Source organism: Lissotriton helveticus, chromosome 5_1, assembly GCF_964261635.1.
Source record: "Lissotriton helveticus chromosome 5_1, aLisHel1.1, whole genome shotgun sequence".
NCBI classification, from domain to species: domain Eukaryota; kingdom Metazoa; phylum Chordata; class Amphibia; order Caudata; family Salamandridae; genus Lissotriton; species Lissotriton helveticus.
The window spans coordinates 121680438-121699902 of NC_136065.1; positions in this window are offsets into that span (position 1 = coordinate 121680438).

Below are 19465 nucleotides of genomic sequence, written 5' to 3' on the forward strand. Positions count from 1 at the left end.
ACAGCTGAAGGTGTTGCACAGAGCCTACTATGACAGGGTGCGACTGTACAAAATGGGGAAGGTCATGGATACTGCATGCCTTAGGTGCCATCAACCAGAGGGGAATTTCTACCACATACTTTGGGGCTGTGAAATCATACAGGAATACTGGGAGAACATATTTGGGGAATTGGATGAAGTCCTGGGAACTCCTCTACCACGTGACCCAAAACTAGCTCTGTTGGGGTTGACAACTGAAGTCGACTTGGCCCGCCCCTTGATCATATTCTTGGTGCTGGCATTGGTGGTGGCCAAGAGAGACATTGCCAGGCGATGGGGAGCGGCCGAACCGCCAGACTTGGAGGAATGGAGGAGAGGGCTTGACCTCTATATGGCGGCTGAGAGAGTGACATATAAAGCCAGGGGTTGCCCCAAAAAGTTCCGGAGAGTATGGACTAAGTGGAGGCAATATCACGGACTAGAGTGAATCCACAGGGGCTCTAAAGGGGAATTTTGTCTTACTTGAGGTTTGGTGCACACCTAAGGGTGGAGACGGAGAATGGTCCGGTTAAATGTCTTACTGTAGAACCCGGTTCTCGCCAGGTGGATGTAACTTTATCGACAAAGGGTAGACGGACTGCGGGGTGGGGGAGGTGGGCGGGCATGGTAGGAGCTGTTTTTAGGGGTTGTTTTTCTTGTTTTTTGCATTTGTAACCAGCCTTGGTTAAACTGGAATGTTATTCTTGATATGTGATTCAGCCTAATGAGCAAAAGAAAAGTTGCGGAACTGACGGATACTGGCTGAATGTTGAAGCCAGCCCGTGTCCTTATATATTTTCAGATGATACGCCCAGAGCAACAATAAAAATTTCTTTGAAAAAAAAAAAAAAGATTTATGTGCAAAATAGCAATATGTTTAATAACAGCTTTTAGGAAGAAACTAATTTGTCTCCTAATTTTGTATTGCTGATTAAAACATATAACTGGATACATCCATAAATTGCCTCCTCATTTTCTATATTACGTCCTTAAAAATTATTCATTGGATAAATACATTAACTAACCATGAGCAAAAGAATTATATGTGCAATATATTGTAAGATTTATGTGTATAAATCACTGTGCAAAAATTGGGTGAAAAAATGTGCAAAAAAGCTATAAAGTGCAATATTAAATAAATAGATCTGTTTTAGTATTTTAAAAGAATGCACATATAAATAAGCCATCATATTGTTCACAGGTCAATTTTCAATAGATAAAAAAATTCGCTCTGTAAATATTATTATATTAAAAGCTTTATGTTGCATCTAAAAAGAGGGCTAAATTCATCTTTATACTAAAAAATCAGATCAAATGAGAGAAAATGGGAAATGCACACAATAAATAAATTTACTTATATATATACACAAGATATAAAATACCGGATCAGAAAATTACCCAAGGCACTGCAGAGACATGCACCAAGCCATAGTTCAAACTATTGACTCATTACTATAAAACGTTGTGCATGTCTTCCGTATTGTTCAGGCCATTGGGCCACTTGCTATTGAACTCTACAATAATCCTAGTCTCAAGTTGTCTCAACAGACGTTCTCTGTTTCCCCCTCTCCTACTTTTGGGAATAGCATTGATGACATAGTATGAGAGGCAGTTTATATCGCTATTGTGAGTTCGTTTAAAATGTCAGGCCACAGGGTAGGCCGGATCATTATGCAAAATGGCCCTAAGATGCTTTAAAATTCTGACATGCACCTGTAGTTTTGTACTACCTACGTAGTTAATCCCACAGGTGCACGTCAGAACATATACAGCATATTCAGTCTTGCAGTTATAGGTTCCTTGGATAGCGGTGGGTGTTTGGATGAACGGGGTAGAGTAATGTGACATATTGCGGCCAAATTTACACGCCCTACATGTGGTACATTTTTTAAAACCTTTTCTTGATTGCAACCACATGGACGCCTTTCTTATTTCTGGTGAAGTTTTGTCCAAAACAGTACCCATAGATTTTCCTTTCCTAAATGTAACAGGGGGAGATTTATCCAATCTACTACCCAAGACATTGTCTGTAAGAACTATTGGCCAATGCTTGTTGACTATAGACATGATGTTACGTTCCTGATTCCAGCACGTAGTAATTAGCCTAGGGGTAACTGCCTCTTTGTTACTAGCATGTATTGTAATATCAATATCTTCATTGTTACCTTTGAATAAGGTGTTTCTAGGTCTAATGTTGACTTTTGTTATAGCATTACTAATAACTTTTTATTAGTATACCCTCTGGCCCGTAGTCTGTCAACAAGTTCCTCCTGACACCTTTTAAACTCATCCTCATTGCTGCAAATTCGTTTTAATCTTAGGATTTCTCCATAGGGTATTCTCGCAATGAGGTGTTTAGGATGAGAACTAGTAGCGTGTAATGTGATGTTACCGGAGGTTGGCTTCCGATATAGCGTATTAACTAGTTTGCTGTCATGGACATAAAGCCTTACATCCAAGAAATCAATTTGTGATCTGTGGATATGGGACGTGAATTTTAAGTTCAAGGAATTTATGTTAATTTCCCCTATGAACCTATGTGCTTCCTCCTCACTGCCCTTCCACAGCAAAAACACGTCATCTATGTATCTCAGATAGGATACAACATGTGATTCAAAAAGTGCCCGGTGGGTGGTTTTGAGGACATGTTCCTCCCACCAGCCAAGATGCAAGCATGCATAGCTGGGGGAGACACAGACCCCATTGCCACACCCCTTTTCTGTTTGTAAATATCTTTGTCAAAAAGGAAAACATTATGATTCAGGCACCATAAAATCAATTCCAGAATCACTTTGTTGTGTTCGTAGAACTCACTCGGTCTAGTGTCTAAAAAGTGTTTCACAGCTTTAATCCCATGTGTGTGATTTATACTAGTGTATAGAGATTCTATATCAAGAGTAATCAGATATAGATCATCTGTCCATGTTGATGTTTCTATTTTCTGAAGAAAATCTCCTGTGTCCTCTACATAGCTCGAAGGTTTTTACCAAGCTTTGTAAAAAATAATCTATATATTGGCCCACTTTTTCACCCAAGCTATTTATGGCCGAGATAATGGGGCGACCAGGGACAGGAAATACATTCTTATGGATTTTGGGTATTAAATATAGCACTGGTAAAACCGGGAATTCATTATACCTAAATTTGTACTCTTCATTGGATATAAGGCCTTGTGTTTTCCATTGTGCCAATTGTTTCTGAAGGGCTGTTTTTGCTTTTTCATATTCTTTAGCATTACTTTTTGTGTAACAACTTTCTTCACTTAGCTGTCTATGAGCTTTTGAAACATAATCTTTCTTCGGCCACAAAACCAGATCACCCCCCTTGTCAGATTTTTTAACAACCACATCATGATTATCGCTCAATTTCTTCACTAAATCATTATAAGCACGTTGCTTAAAAAAATAATTTCTTTGATTCCTGTTTTTGTTTGTAGTGCTATTTAATTTCTTTAAATCATTAGTGATCATATCATGAAAAATATTGATGCTGTCTCTGGGGATAATGGGTACAAAAGAGGATTTTGGTTTAAATGGGCTGATCCCAGCTCCTTTTTGTATTTGGTTTATCTTCCGTAATCTCTCTTGAGTTGCCATATTTGTGTCCACTTCTGATTGTTGCGAATTGTCCTCCTAATTAAACTCGTGTAGCAGTAGCAGGTTAGGAATGTCTGATACTGCTAACTCTGGGTCGGTGTCTCCTTTCTGCTCTTCATTGTATTTTTCTTTACAAGTTTTTAAAGCAAAGAACTTTTTAAGTTTTAGTTTTCGAATAAAGCAGTAGACCTCTATCCGTGTGCGTGCATAATCAAAGTCAATATATAATTGTATTGTATTGTAATTGCATATATATAGTGCTTACTGTGAATGGGTTTGAAAATAGTAGTTTGAAAGCTGGATTTGGGTGTATGAAAGATTATAGCTTTAAATTATAGCTATAGATTATAGATGAAGTGATAGCAAACTGCAGTATCCTGGGGTGGGCACCCCGGGACATTGCAATAGCCGGCCCCCAGGGCCATGTACAGCTCCAGGAGGGGGGCCACCCCCCCCCGCTCCTTTATTTGAAGTTGCCCCGGGGAGGTGGTGGTCTAAGCGGCCCCCGCATTACTTTTTTATTAAAGCCCTGCATAATTTTATGATTAAGCCGTGGGGAAGTGGCAGTCTCTGGGGCTTGGGGGGTCAGAGAGGCAAAAAGTAAGCCTTTGGGAGGTGGTGGTCAGTGGGGCAGTGGGGAAGGCCGTATGGCCTCCCCCACATTTTTCAAAAATCAAGCCACGGGAGGTGACAGTCCCCGGCGCTACTATAGCTTTAGGATGACAGCCTCATGCGCCCCCCTTCTATTCCAGCTCAAAATGGCACCAGGACCTAGCACTCTCAGGGGCCAAATAATGTAAAACTGTGCGATACTACATTTTTAAAAAAATCTTGGAAAAATGTGTAGTTCCTTCTGATGATTTATTTGAGATTTTGTAATTACAAAATGCCTTTTTGCTGTGGCTGGGTCTCTGGCAGACCCCTAACCCATGACCGGGGCCTCAGGGTGTCCCTACCCTGGCCATTTTCTTTTAAAAATCTTTTTGTGGGACTCAGCTTGAAGCCAAGTCCCAAGATGGCTGCCAACACTTCCTGGTTGAAGTGTTGGCAGCCAATTCAATTTTAGTAGCATATGCGAGTCCACTGCAAGGACTAGCGTCCCTAGATATCTATAATTTTTAATCTTAAATATCTATGAAAGTACTGACCAGATTTACTCCAAATCACAAAAAGCACTTTCTGGACCAACATCTAGCTTTTGGCCAAATTTGATTTTATTCCCTTCAACGATTCTGGCTGTAGCCGTGTTCAGAAAATGAAAAATCCCCAAGGCATAACATGGGGAAAACATCTTTTAGGACCCCCATTTTTTTCAGCCTCCACTTGACAGATCACCCCAAAACTTTCAACACAGCAAAAAGGGGAAGTTTATTGAAAAATTTGTGAAGATTCAGTCAGTCAGTCATAATCACTTTACTTGGTTAATTAAAACCATAAAAGCATGCTACAAAAATCAATTTTTAAAACAATGATAAAACGTAAACATACATTGTCTTTACGACTTTGTAAAGGATCTGATTCAAGAACTTTACATAATAAAATTTTTCTTGGATATAGTAATCAACCAGATCAGCATAAACATGCAATTCATTATGATTAAAAAAGTTTCAAATATTTCAAATCATGGAGTCCCTCTTGTTTTCCTTTCTCTAACCACTGCAACCAAGAAACTAGCAATATTAAAAGTTTCCCAGACATTATTCAACATCTGCAAATATGCTGGTACAGGCCTTACCTGCATAAAGCCTTTGCCCTTTATAATGGGTAATATAAAATGTTGATGAATTTGCAAATAATGCTTGCAGAACATAACAAAGTGCAGGAGTATCTTAGGTAGAAAAATTATCACAGGAGCAGGGATCCTCCACCTTTCTCCATCCACGGGGTTCAGCCAATAAAAGGTGCAAATAGTTCAATCTAAATCTTATTAAAAGGAAACGATGATGGGGCTTAGTTACTACATCTAAATAGGCCTCTATTGCAAGGTTTGTTTTCAGTAGTTGGTGGGTTCGAACCGTAGGTTTCATCAGCTCTCTAGCCTCTCTTTCAGTATGTATCATATATAGGTAGGATTTCTTGGTCCAAGGTAAATCTTCCTTTAATAACTTATCTGGTGAGTTAATCAGCTCGGGACATCCTAGATGCGATGCTAACCTTTTAAGCACAACCAGGGTATACTGCCTGCTCTATCCAAGGCTAGACAATCATGCACGATCTCACGATTCATTTCTAATTCAAGATTGATCCAAGTCATTATCCATTATAGTAAGGGTCCCATTCCAATCAAATCTAACACAAAACCAATGCCAGCTTCCTGGTCAATAATGTAGGAAGGTGTTGATTGTGGAACTGATAGCAAATTTCTCAAAAAGTAATTTTCCAACATTTGAAGATCCTTCACTTCCTTATATACCCAGATTTCAGAGCCGTAATTTGAAATAACAATACATTTCGCTCTGTATATGTTTAGCATAGATTGTACAGGCTTCTCCCCTAGCCTACCTGCAAAATTGAGTACTGCTATTGTCGATCTTGCCATAGCATTTCATTTGGCTTTCTTTTGCAGTGCCCATGTACCCCTTTCATCAAATAGAACACCTAAGTACAAATCTATAATTACCCTAAATATTTCATTTTCTTCACAGTGATGCGTTTTGGATTTTCTAGGTCTAAAGCCCATAATCATTGTGTGTGATTTCGAAAAATGTACATTTAAATCCAACAATCTCATAAAATCTGCAAAGGAGCTTAGGAGACACTGTACATCAATTATAATGGGGTTGCATAGTGACCCTCTGAACCTGGGTTTCTGAAATATATGCTAAAGTAGGTTCTGTCGGGAGAAGAATAATTACTTTAAACTTATCATAAACATTTATGCATGAAGAAATACCACACCTAGTTTGACGTAATCAAAAGAAATTGTATTAGCAACTTAATTCATTTTTATCTGGTTGTAACATATTCTAGCTGCCACAAAAAACAAAAGCATATTGATAAATGGCGCAAGGCAAACTAATCTGTGAAAAAGGTGAAGAAGAAGGGACAGAGTGCTTTAAGTGACTAAAATATATACAGTGCTGTACCAGATGTATCTAAAATGTTAGTTCAGAAGGCATCAATCCCTATGCACATAAATCTCCAGTCCATATAGAGTTTTGCTTTTCATGTGGAGTGGAGAGAGTAGGGAATAGATTGTGCAGGCACGTCAACGTTTCGACCCAAGGAGTGCGTGATTTAAGAGAAGTTACTACGGGTCTTCTTCAGGACAATGAGGGACAGCCTGTGCGAAAAATGATGAACCATAAGTTTGGTGTGTTACAAGCTATCAAAATGTTACTGATGTTTATTAGGACCTACCAATGAGGCTAGCAACCAAAGGCCACTAGAGTACTTCAGTTGGTGATCCACCATGGGTTGGATTCTGTGGGAATAATTGGAGGGCAAGTATGAGATGGGGTGATACAGAATGAATCCCTCATAACCAAACCGAAGGACTGGGCAGTTACCACGTTAAGGAATAATGAAGAATTGCATCAATATGAACCCACCGAAGGTTGGATTGCAGGAGCAATGATGTTCGCATCAGGATTGGCACGAGTCAGATTCTTGGAGCAGTGATGTTGATGAATCACATTATCTGTAGCTTGAGTCAAAAAGCTGTAAGGATGCAGAAGCAAGGGGAAAAGGGATATGATCCTCCAGGGATGGGACATATATTGCACTAATGGTAGCGTGTGCAAGGACAAATGTCAAGACACTACTGTTCCTAAGTGTTAGGAACAGGTGAATTGGTGGTGACCCTCACGTCTTGCAGGAACACATTATTAGCAGTGAAATGTATGCATAACCAAAAGTGAGAGATAACCACGCGTACAGTGCCTTAAATTACCCGCACACACTGTTTATTTATTTGCATTTAATATACTTTAAGTAGCATATTTAGATTGTGATAGTTTATGAGAGCAGAATGTCAAAAACCCCAAGGAGAATGTAACTTTTTTAGTGCTTGAGAGGTGGAACTAAAACTTACAGGACTCGGCGCGTCTCTTTGCAATGCGTCGGGCTCAGGTCCATAAGAATCTGTGGGAGGAGAGGCCAAGCTGCTGCCTGTGCAAGAGGTCAGGGGAGGAAGGATTTCCTCAGGGCTGAAAGTGAGGTTTGAAGCACGATGCGTTCCAAGACTCATGTAAAAAGAAAATTAAAACAGAGCACACATACACTCTTAAAATGCATGCAGCCAGAGGGAAAATGATTACGTAAATGCGCTGAGCAGGGGAGAATAGATAAACAAGCACGGCGCAAGTGCTGTGCAAGGAAAGCATTGGAACAAAAAGTGCCCCAAAAGCAGATGGACTCAGGAGTCCGGCGCTAGGAAACTGATAAGAGAAGCACAGGAGAGGACCAACGGGAGTAAACAGGAAACAGTGTGCTTCAGTCAATAGCAATGGAGGAAATGCAAGTAGCAAGCAGAGGAAGCAATGAAAATCAATTAAAAGCAAAGGGGTGGGATGTGAGCCCCTATTAGGAAATATATAATACAAAAGATTTCACAAGCACAGCGCAAGTGCTGTGCATGCGAAACCTAAAAACATGTATACGTATCACACCTAAAACCCCAGAACTCTAGATTACTTCTGGAATCAAGAGGAACCTTTGTCAAGGATAAGAGCTGAAGAGCTGTGAGGAAGAGACTGCCCCTTTGCTGTGTGTTGCTTTGCTGGGTTGGCCTGCAGTTGCTGCTTTTGTGAAGGAGAGGACAAAATTGATGCTTCACTGTTCTTGCAGCTACATTTTCCCATGCAGCACTGCTGTGCAGGAGAAATTCCTGATGCACAGTCCTGTGCGGACGAATAAATCGATGTAGCAACTGTCCACCGCCCAAGAAACAGCTGCACACCGATTCCAAGGCAGGCCCAGAGTGTTGCTAAAACAATTGACAACTCACTGGTCAGCGGCTACAGAAAAACCATGCACTGCCCCTAGTACCTGAATGTTCTTGCATGGTGCACCTGTGCAGCAACTTTATTCAATTTAACAATCGCAGACCAGATTTGCCTGGGAAATTGACGCCTCACTTCCACCTACATTCAGGATTCGATGCATCACTTCTCTTACATGCAGCAGAACTGTTGCATCACTTCCCCAAGGACTGAGGAACAGACGCATCACTGTGTTTTTCGACACTTCCCTCGTCCGCTGCTGTTTTGCCTTGTGGATATTGAAGCACTTTGTGTACAAAATCACACATCCATAGTTATCTATGGATGTATGACGTTACAACACATACATTTCCATCATGGTACATTACATCACGGTTTTTACAAAGCAAGTCGTTACAACGACTTACGTTGGAGGCAGCTGGATTTAGGAGTAGTATAATTTACTATTCCAACTCCAGTCTGCGTACAGTAGGGAAGGTGTTGGATAGTAAATTATACTATTCCTTGTCCTAGAGCGCCATCCAGCGCAAGTCGTTGTAATGACTTGCGTTGTGAAAACCACCATGTAATAGCATCGCGATATAATCCCAGCGTTTTAAACGATGTTTCACGTTTTCTATGGGCAGAATTTCTTGAAACCTTTTAAAAGTCATATTTTGAGTTGTGAATGATGGATTTTTGTCATTGTGGTCTTGTACGGTTTAGATAAAGATATTTTTTATTTACAAACTGCTGTGGTGTCCATTTTTAGTGTTTTTACTGTGTTACTGTGTGTGTTATGCCCAAATACTTTAAATATTGCCTTTAAGATAGGCCTGACTAATCATGCCAAGCTACCATGGGGGTGAGCAAGGGTTATCTTAGGTGTGTAATCCCCTTATACTGACTAGATGGAAGGGTCTCTATTTGGAGATTGTACATACCACTGCCTACTACTAACAAGTACCTTAAGTCATGGTTTGCGGAGTATTGCGTGGATCCTTTTCGAACATATGTTGTGGAGCTGAGGTGATGTGTCATTTCCGAAATGCGGTGAGGCTGCAGTGTGAGGTCGTGTTGCGTCAAGGTCAAGGATACCATTGACAGGGCTTGCAGTGAGAAGTCCGGAGTCGGGGATGCACTGTACAGTTGGGGTGATGTGTCACTTCTGAGTTGATGCAACGCGGAGTCTGCCGTCGTTGTCAAGGCTGCCGTCATTGAGAGCTGCAAAGGCCTGTGCTGAGGATGCTTAGCACAGTGGTGGTACCGAAGGGTTATGAAGACTATGGGGTGATGTGAATCATTGTGACAGGTACAACCCATGCATCACTGGAGATGTGTTGGTGCTGCTTAGGGCTGTGCCGTGCAGCAGAGAAGATGCATCAGTTGCACTGGATCCACAGAGGCTGGCAAAGCACCTTGAGGCCACTTCCAAGGATCCAGGACCAGGGTGACCCACTTAGCAGGGTAGACTCACAGATGGCAGAGTCCAGGTGCAGATGTAAGGTTGTTGGAAGCTGATGAGGCTTCAGGTCAGGAGGCCAACCAACTAACCCTTGGAGACACTCTGGGCTTAAGAGATGTAAGTCCGCTCCTTTTTACCCATGCAAGAGGAAAGCAGGCAGCAAGTCAGCACAGCGAAGCAGGAGTCTAGCAGAGTGCACTCCAGCAGAGTGCCAGTCCTTCTGCAGCACATCAGTCCTTCTTCCTGGCAGATTATCCACAGGTATAGAAGTGCACTGAAGTGGCGGTGTCTGATGTCCTTCTTTTATACACAGTTATGCCTGTGCAGTGGGGGGAAGCTTCTGGAGGCATTACTTTGAAGTGTACAGATACATTTCCTTCCCTGGCTCCAGATGAACTACAGGGGGTTTGCAGCCATTTGTGTGGAAACAGGATATAGCCCATTAAGGTGTAAGTGAGGTTGGGCACAGCTCCTCCCTTCTATTCTGCTAGTGATGACAGATCCAGTCACACTAAAGCTCCTATTGTGTGTAGCTGTCTAGGAGAAATACAGCACTGATTGTGCCACGCACTCAAGTAGCCCTTTTAACCTGCCATGTTATCTGGCAAAATAAACCCTTTGCCAGGCCCAGGGATTCCAGCAGTAACATCTGACAAACCTGTGGAAGAAGGTCTGCATTTTAGAGTAGCTCAGAGCAGATCACCACAGAGATAGTGAGGTTTACCCCAGCAGCGGCCCGTGCAGGTAACAGTGGTGGGGCCTGGTGGGGAGGGGTTTTGACAGACAATGACGAGGGAAAATTAATTATTTATTTCATTTTCCCTCGTGGTCGTCTGTCACATCCCCCAAACCTGACACACCGCTCTTACCTGCTCGGGCCGCAGCTGGTTTACCCTGAAGCATTCCCAGGTGAGGTGGTGGGTCTTAAAAGAAAACTCAGTAGAATTCCATTATGGCTAGGAAGCATGACAGACTTGCACAACATTCTAGTCCTAGAAAGGTACCTCAAAAAAGAGGTACATATCCTCTATCCAGGGTATTACTGATGTGCTTACTATTTGCTGTCACCATATGAGCGGCATCTATAAGCAATTTCATGGAAGACTGCCATGGTTTACATACCTTTTTGCTTGACGGTGCCACTGATAAAGAAGGCACACTGGCAAGCCTACAACGTGTGGAAAACCCATCAACATTGTCAGATGCTTCTAGACCGCAGGCATGATATCCCAAAGGAGGTTGTATATTAGAATGTCTTTACTAAAAATACTGTCTCAGACAAATTTCATTTTCTGAATATTGTTTATAAAAATATCCCAAAATGTGGTGATATACATGTAAACATTATTACTTATATGCTATTTCTTTCAGATGATATTTTGGCTATGACAATCTCATATCATACTCAAGATGGAAGAGCCAATGCTGATTCTATCATTCAAAGGTTCACCTGCCTCCATCCTCTTTCTAGAGTTTGAAAATGCAGAGATCACTTGAGACTAACTTTCCTGGAATCAGACCCTTAGGTTTAGTTGGAGGTTTGATGTGAATACAAGCATGCATGCAGAGGTGCCAAACCCTTGGTTTTACAACATGAATGGATTCACCCACACCCAAATGCTCAAATATTCACTGCCCGGGCCATTTCTACTCTCAGAACCCAGCTACCTCCCTGATCACTCATTCCTGCATCTTTGCATTACTCTGCAGTCTTTCTTTCAAGTTTGTGCTATACAAATACCACATGTATATATGAAATGAAATGCCGACATTTGTAAAGCGCACAGCTACCTCCGCTGGAGGTGTCCCGGCGCTGTCCGTATACCACTTAGGAACCCTTCCTGGCTTCCCTGTGAAATGTCCACTCCTGGGCACCCCCAAGGTGAAGCCAGGCATCCCAGCGCTGTTGGGGCCGTTGTGGAGATTAAGCAAGCTATTGCCCAGAGTTGCAGACAGGGACCCATGATTAGAATAGGCACCGAGGCGGGAATTATCAGGTCCGGGGAAATTGAGCCCAAGACCTGCCGAGGTGGGAATTGAACCCTGGCCCCGGTCCAGACATCTGCATCAGGGTCTGCCGCTCTAACCATTGAGCCACACTTCTCCACACTTCTATACAATGTATACAGACATACATTATAGCTACTGGGCCCTCCCTCCAAAGGGCCAAGCGTATACATTATTGAGAATAAAGTAATTGTACACTGGCTGAGCGTCATAGTTCAGAAGGAAACTGTAATTTTTTGTAGAAAAGATTTCTAATGTATATCACTAATCACAGGAACAAGAGGTTGGAGATCAAATATTATGAGGCCCATTAGGATATCCGCCCGACATCCGTGACCGCCCGCCACCTATTCACCCCACGCCATATTACAATGGCAGGGGGGACCCCGGCGGGCGGAAACACCATCCGCCACTTTTCCACCCCGGTCGCCTTGCGGCCGGGGCGGAAAAGGTTCATATGGCTGGCGGTGTCTATCAGACACCGACAGCCATATTACAATGGCCTCATTCACATGCATTTCCGTGGCGGCAATGCCGCCATAGAAAGGCAAGCGGTCTTAACTTTGGGGGCCCCCTGCGGGCCCCCATGGTGAAGGTGAGGTGGGGGGTGCACATGGGGGGTACCTGTGGTACCCCCCTGCATTTGCTTACACAAAGCGGCAGCCGCGTGGTGTCTGCCTCTTTGTGTATGCAAATGCATCAAAAGCATTTTTCGCATTGTCGCGGGTGGTGCTGAGTGCACCACCCGCCACAATGTTAAACATGCATGATGCGCCTGCCACTGTGGCCTGAGCATCATAATACCCCCCACGGGACCCCTGCCCTTATGGGTGGCGGTCCCTTCCCCCAATGGGATGGCGGGCAGACTAAGTCCACCCGTCATCCCAATGGACCCCCTATTGTTTAAACACTGGAACAAAAAGGACTTAATTGGAGATTACAAAATGATCAGTTGAATTGACCCTACTTTCACCCAGATAAGGAGTAAGGATTTAAAGGAAAAAACAATTGCAGCAGAGGAACAGTAAAAGCAGCCCAGCAAACAGTATTGGAAACAGCAAGAAAGGGTACATACTCTTGATTACAGTGTTCCAACTACAACATCATAAAGGGTCAGTAAACATGTCAACTACATATAGGCAATAAACTAGTTGTAAAGATGTTTGCCGTCGGTGAAATAGTTCATTGCATGCACACGACGAAAAAGGCCTGTACCACCTTATTTATGGGTAAAACTAAAGTGAAAAGCAAAAGTATAATGATTGGAACATAAGTTAAATATTAGAAGAGAAACGCGACAATATCCTTACAATGCAACTCACAAAAATGCAACATTACCCCTTCACTCATTTTCTTCTTCCCAGTTCTTTTCTAAGGGATGCTAGCACGCTCCTGAGACAGATATCCTAGCAGTACAGCTGTGTGGTTTTTTTCTCATTCTCAAGCTAATTAGACTTTCTTCACATTCTTTTAAAAGAGATCCCACCTCTCCCCATTAACCCATGTGTTTCCCTGGAAATCATTGATTTTGAGCTTTGGTCTACAAAGAAGGTACCCAGCAGTATTTTTCTATTTATATACACCTTGTGTTTCTGATACGGTCATGAACTGGCCAGCAGTGTTGGTTGGCCCAACAATGGCTTGCAGCATGCTCTGGTCAGGTGCTTGAGCTGGAGTGGCATGGTGGCATGGTGGCACATGCCCTTGTCAGCTCTCAGGGAGGTTCTACGACAGCAGGTGTTCTCAGGGCCCTCCCGTGCACACTCTTTACAACTCTTTGAGATCTGACAATGGCCTAGATCTGATACTATACCATTCCTCTACCACTGAACACGTATTCCAATTGATGGGAATAAGGGCATGATCTGAATGTATTATTGCTTCATGGTAATTGTCTTCATTCAAATCCTTAGGGAGGAGATGGTACCCAGTGGCTAGAGCTGCCACTATTAGAACCTGGGAACCAAGGTTTTGGATCCGAGTCTTGGGCTTTGCTTAACATTGTATGAATCTGGCCAAACCACTTAATCTATGCCAAAAAAAGTAATGGGTGAATAATATTTTTGTATTCCCCAGTAATGGGTGAATTATATTTTTGTATTCCCCATTTAATGTACATGACCTTGCAGATCGTCTCCCAACCCCCTATGTAATGTACCACGCTCCATTGCTTTCTGCTAGGTTTGCACTCTATAAAAGCCAATACAAACATACATCATTTGTAAAATTGGTAACGGCCTTTGGAAGTCTTCTAGGCTATTAAGTACTGACTTTGTTGATCAGCTTTTGTTCAGGGCTGTCCAACTTATCACAGACAGCCAGGTAGCCAAAGCATTCATCAACCAGCAAGAGGCACCATGTTGCTGGCATTGGGTCTGCGGCTCAGAGTCTTTGGTCTTGGGCAAAGCTTCCTCTCTTGTTTCTGAGGGCTTCCTATCATCCAAGGTGCAACAATATGTTGGTAGCTGGGTTAAGCCAAGTTGAGTCTACCTCTCCTCTGTACCTTATCATCTGAATCCAGAGACCCTGGAGCTCAGATGCTTCAGATGACCATGGCCTTACCTGTTTATGTCTCTGAGCATCAACCTTCTCCATGTTTTTCCTCAGAGAAGTTACAACTGGAACCATGTGGCGGTGGGTGTCCTGTCCTTTCCCTGGTCAACAAGTCCACTTTATGCCTTCCCTCCTGTTCTCCTCATGTGGGTGCTGGAGAAGATTCGTGGAAGATAAGGACATTGGTACTGTGAAAATATAATATTGTATTCCTATTGGTTTAACATTACTGTCCACTTAAAAATTACACCACAACATGTACTGATATATTTTATAGTCAAATGAGGATGTTGTTTCTTTATTAATCTAGGTCCCCACAGGCTCTATATGATGCTACATTTCATGACACTAGTATGCCTAAGAAAAATTTGTATTGAAGTAGTACATTTGCTCATTTCCTATATCTCGCAGTGAAGAGAAGCTTTACATTCAATGTTAGCAACCAGAGGCGTGATTTTATGAAAATAATGAATTTAGCAGTGTGCTCATGAATTTGTATTTTAGTTTCTAGGGTGTCCCATATTTTTATCCATGAGAAGATCCTGCCACTTGCTCATTAGATACGTTTTGCTGAAGTAACACGTTTCTGTCAGATGTTTATGCTCTATTGACTTGTAGAGAGAGAGAAAAGTGTATAAAGGCTATCCAAACCTGCATTATTTTAACATGACATGCTTCAACTAACCTACTTTGGTGAATGACAATTGTTTCATGATTATTCGCTGTACTGATTGCGATTTGTGTATTAAAGGCATAGTAGGATTTAAAACCTCTTGACGTGTTACCATCCTTCAGCTATCAGTAACTTCTCCATTTCACCTTCCAGTCTCACCTTTACTTATCCAGCCTCAGAAGCTGACAGGGTGTGGCTGCAGCAGAATTTTTGCTTTGGGGAAATAACACTTTCCACTGTGGTTTCCAGTTGTCATTCTCCTGAGGCTTCAGATGTTAAGCACTGGAGGAAGCTTTTTGAATGGTATTGTAGGGACAAGGGTCGGTCTTGTCATCCTTCTAGAACATGCCACCCTTTCTTGACACTTGATTTCCTTAGGTATTGGTTCTTGATAGAATTGGCTCCTTCCACTTTGGGGACACAGTGGGCTGCTATTATTCATTTTAGGACCTCCTGGGAATGTGTACCTGATATTGTCCCTTTTTTTGTGCTTCTTTTCCAGAAACCTGTCGTACCTGCTTCCTTTCCTTCATCTGATCCTCGCTCTGTTCTTTGGGGCTTACAAGGTATTTCGTTTCCATCTCTTCAATCTCCAGCTCTCCTTCGTTTTTTTCCTGATCAGGTGGTTTTGATTCATCGTCTGGTGCTTATTTCCAAAATACCTTCTTAGTTCCATGTCAAAATTTTGCTCGTATTTACTCCTAGTTCTTCTGTTGAGTTTCCACTTTCCCTGGACGCCTACCAGGCATTTTCAGTCTAATCAGACAGAGCATGGGAGTTGATGTCTGAGGCTTGGGTCCAGATTTACAAATGTTTTGCGTTGGGTTTCATTACTTTTTTAGCGCAGACCTGATGCAAAATCCTTATTTGGTTTTTACAAAGCAACGCAAGTGACTATTTGCCTTGCTGTATAGAAAAGTAAGGCACTGCAGCATAATGCGCTGCCTTGCTTTACTTTGTTACAGGGAGGAGTTCAACGGGTGGTGCATGGGCATTCCCATGCTTTAACCCATGGATCTGGACGCAAACCCATATCTACAAAGACTTGTAGACATGTATTTACACCCAAATCTTGTGCCTCCCTGAGGCTGGTGTAACGTATTTCCTCTTTGCATGTACGATGCTTTCTACAATGTCAGTTCTCCATCTTTGAAGTAATAGGGATTGTTAAAATTCCAAGCACCAAACAAAGAGAAAGTGTAGCAAATGAGCCTCACCCATTAAGCAGGATAGTGGTATGGGTGCGATATGTGGCCTGTGGTGCTTTTTTAAGCACATTGTCACAAATAAATGACTAATGCATACTGTAGATGCGCATCATCATTTACACAAAGCACATTTTCAATTGAAAAGGGCACTAAATTTGCAAACATTCAGGGCCAGATGTAGGTCGGTCGGTAACGGCCGAAAATCGGTATTTTCGGCCGTTACCGACCGGTATTGAAGAAATGGTATGTAGGGCCACATATTTTACAGAATCGGTAAATTTACCGATCGGTAAATTTACCGATCCTGTAAAATACCGAATCGGTATTTTAGTTTAGTTTGTCCTGTTCCCATCATGCACTGGGACAGGAACAGACTAATTTGCATATAGCCAAGTTCTGAGCTGGGATGGTGCAGTGAGCTAAAAAACGGTGATGGATCAAGCCCTGATCTTTGGACTGGGTAAGAGTGGTCTGCTTAATTCAGGCACTCTGTTCATCACCACCCCCTTTTCTGAATCATTTTGTCCACCATAAGCGTGGAAGGGTATACTCAGATGTGAGTCCCTTGCTCATTGCACCATCAGGATTCAAGCAAGCCGGGCCGACGACGCCTGAAATGGCAGAAACCGGTCCCCGGAAGCTTGTTTCCTTCCCAGTATAAGAATTGGCTTGGTAGTTTAGTTTGTCCTGTTCCCATCATGCACTGGGACAGGAACAGACTAATTTGCATATAGCCAAGTTCTGAGCTGGGATGGTGCAGTGAGCTAAAAAACGGTGATGGATCAAGCCCTGATCTTTGGACTGGGTAAGAGTGGTCTGCTTAATTCAGGCACTCTGTTCATCACCACCCCCTTTTCTGAATCATTTTGTCCACCATAAGCGTGGAAGGGTATACTCAGATGTGAGTCCCTTGCTCATTGCACCATCAGGATTCAAGCAAGCCGGGCCGACGACGCCTGAAATGGCAGAAGCCGGTCCCCGGAAGCTTGTTTCCTTCCCAGTATAAGAATTGGCTTGGTAGTTTAGTTTGTCCTGTTCCCATCATGCACTGGGACAGGAACAGACTAATTTGCATATAGCCAAGTTCTGAGCTGGGATGGTGCAGTGAGCTAAAAAACGGTGATGGATCAAGCCCTGATCTTTGGACTGGGTAAGAGTGGTCTGCTTAATTCAGGCACTCTGTTCATCACCACCCCCTTTTCTGAATCATTTTGTCCACCATAAGCGTGGAAGGGTATACTCAGATGTGAGTCCCTTGCTCATTGCACCATCAGGATTCAAGCAAGCCGGGCCGACGACGCCTGAAATGGCAGAAACCGGTCCCCGGAAGCTTGTTTCCTTCCCAGTATAAGAATTGGCTTGGTAGTTTAGTTTGTCCTGTTCCCATCATGCACTGGGACAGGAACAGACTAATTTGCATATAGCCAAGTTCTGAGCTGGGATGGTGCAGTGAGCTAAAAAACGGTGATGGATCAAGCCCTGATCTTTGGACTGGGTAAGAGTGGTCTGCTTAATTCAGGCACTCTGTTCATCACCACCCCCTTTTCTGAATCATTTTGTCCACCATAAGCGTGGAAGGGTATACTCAGATGTGAGTCCCTTGCTCATTGCACCATCAGGATTCAAGCAAGCCGGGCCGACGACGCCTGAAATGGCAGAAACCGGTCCCCGGAAGCTTGTTTCCTTCCCAGTATAAGAATTGGCTTGGTAGTTTAGTTTGTCCTGTTCCCATCATGCACTGGGACAGGAACAGACTAATTTGCATATAGCCAAGTTCTGAGCTGGGATGGTGCAGTGAGCTAAAAAACGGTGATGGATCAAGCCCTGATCTTTGGACTGGGTAAGAGTGGTCTGCTTAATTCAGGCACTCTGTTCATCACCACCCCCTTTTCTGAATCATTTTGTCCACCATAAGCGTGGAAGGGTATACTCAGATGTGAGTCCCTTGCTCATTGCACCATCAGGATTCAAGCAAGCCGGGCCGACGACGCCTGAAATGGCAGAAACCGGTCCCCGGAAGCTTGTTTCCTTCCCAGTATAAGAATTGGCTTGGTAGTTTAGTTTGTCCTGTTCCCATCATGCACTGGGACAGGAACAGACTAATTTGCATATAGCCAAGTTCTGAGCTGGGATGGTGCAGTGAGCTAAAAAACGGTGATGGATCAAGCCCTGATCTTTGGACTGGGTAAGAGTGGTCTGCTTAATTCAGGCACTCTGTTCATCACCACCCCCTTTTCTGAATCATTTTGTCCACCATAAGCGTGGAAGGGTATACTCAGATGTGAGTCCCTTGCTCATTGCACCATCAGGATTCAAGCAAGCCGGGCCGACGACGCCTGAAATGGCAGAAACCGGTCCCCGGAAGCTTGTTTCCTTCCCAGTATAAGAATTGGCTTGGTAGTTTAGTTTGTCCTGTTCCCATCATGCACTGGGACAGGAACAGACTAATTTGCATATAGCCAAGTTCTGAGCTGGGATGGTGCAGTGAGCTAAAAAACGGTGATGGATCAAGCCCTGATCTTTGGACTGGGTAAGAGTGGTCTGCTTAATTCAGGCACTCTGTTCATCACCACCCCCTTTTCTGAATCATTTTGTCCACCATAAGCGTGGAAGGGTATACTCAGATGTGAGTCCCTTGCTCATTGCACCATCAGGATTCAAGCAAGCCGGGCCGACGACGCCTGAAATGGCAGAAACCGGTCCCCGGAAGCTTGTTTCCTTCCCAGTATAAGGATTGGCTTGGTAGTTTAGTTTGTCCTGTTCCCATCATGCACTGGGACAGGAACAGACTAATTTGCATATAGCCAAGTTCTGAGCTGGGATGGTGCAGTGAGCAAAAAAACGGTGATGGATCAAGCCCTGATCTTTGGACTGGGTAAGAGTGGTCTGCTTAATTCAGGCACTCTGTTCATCACCACCCCCTTTTCTGAATCATTTTGTCCACCATAAGCGTGGAAGGGTATACTCAGATGTGAGTCCCTTGCTCATTGCACCATCAGGATTCAAGCAAGCCGGGCCGACGA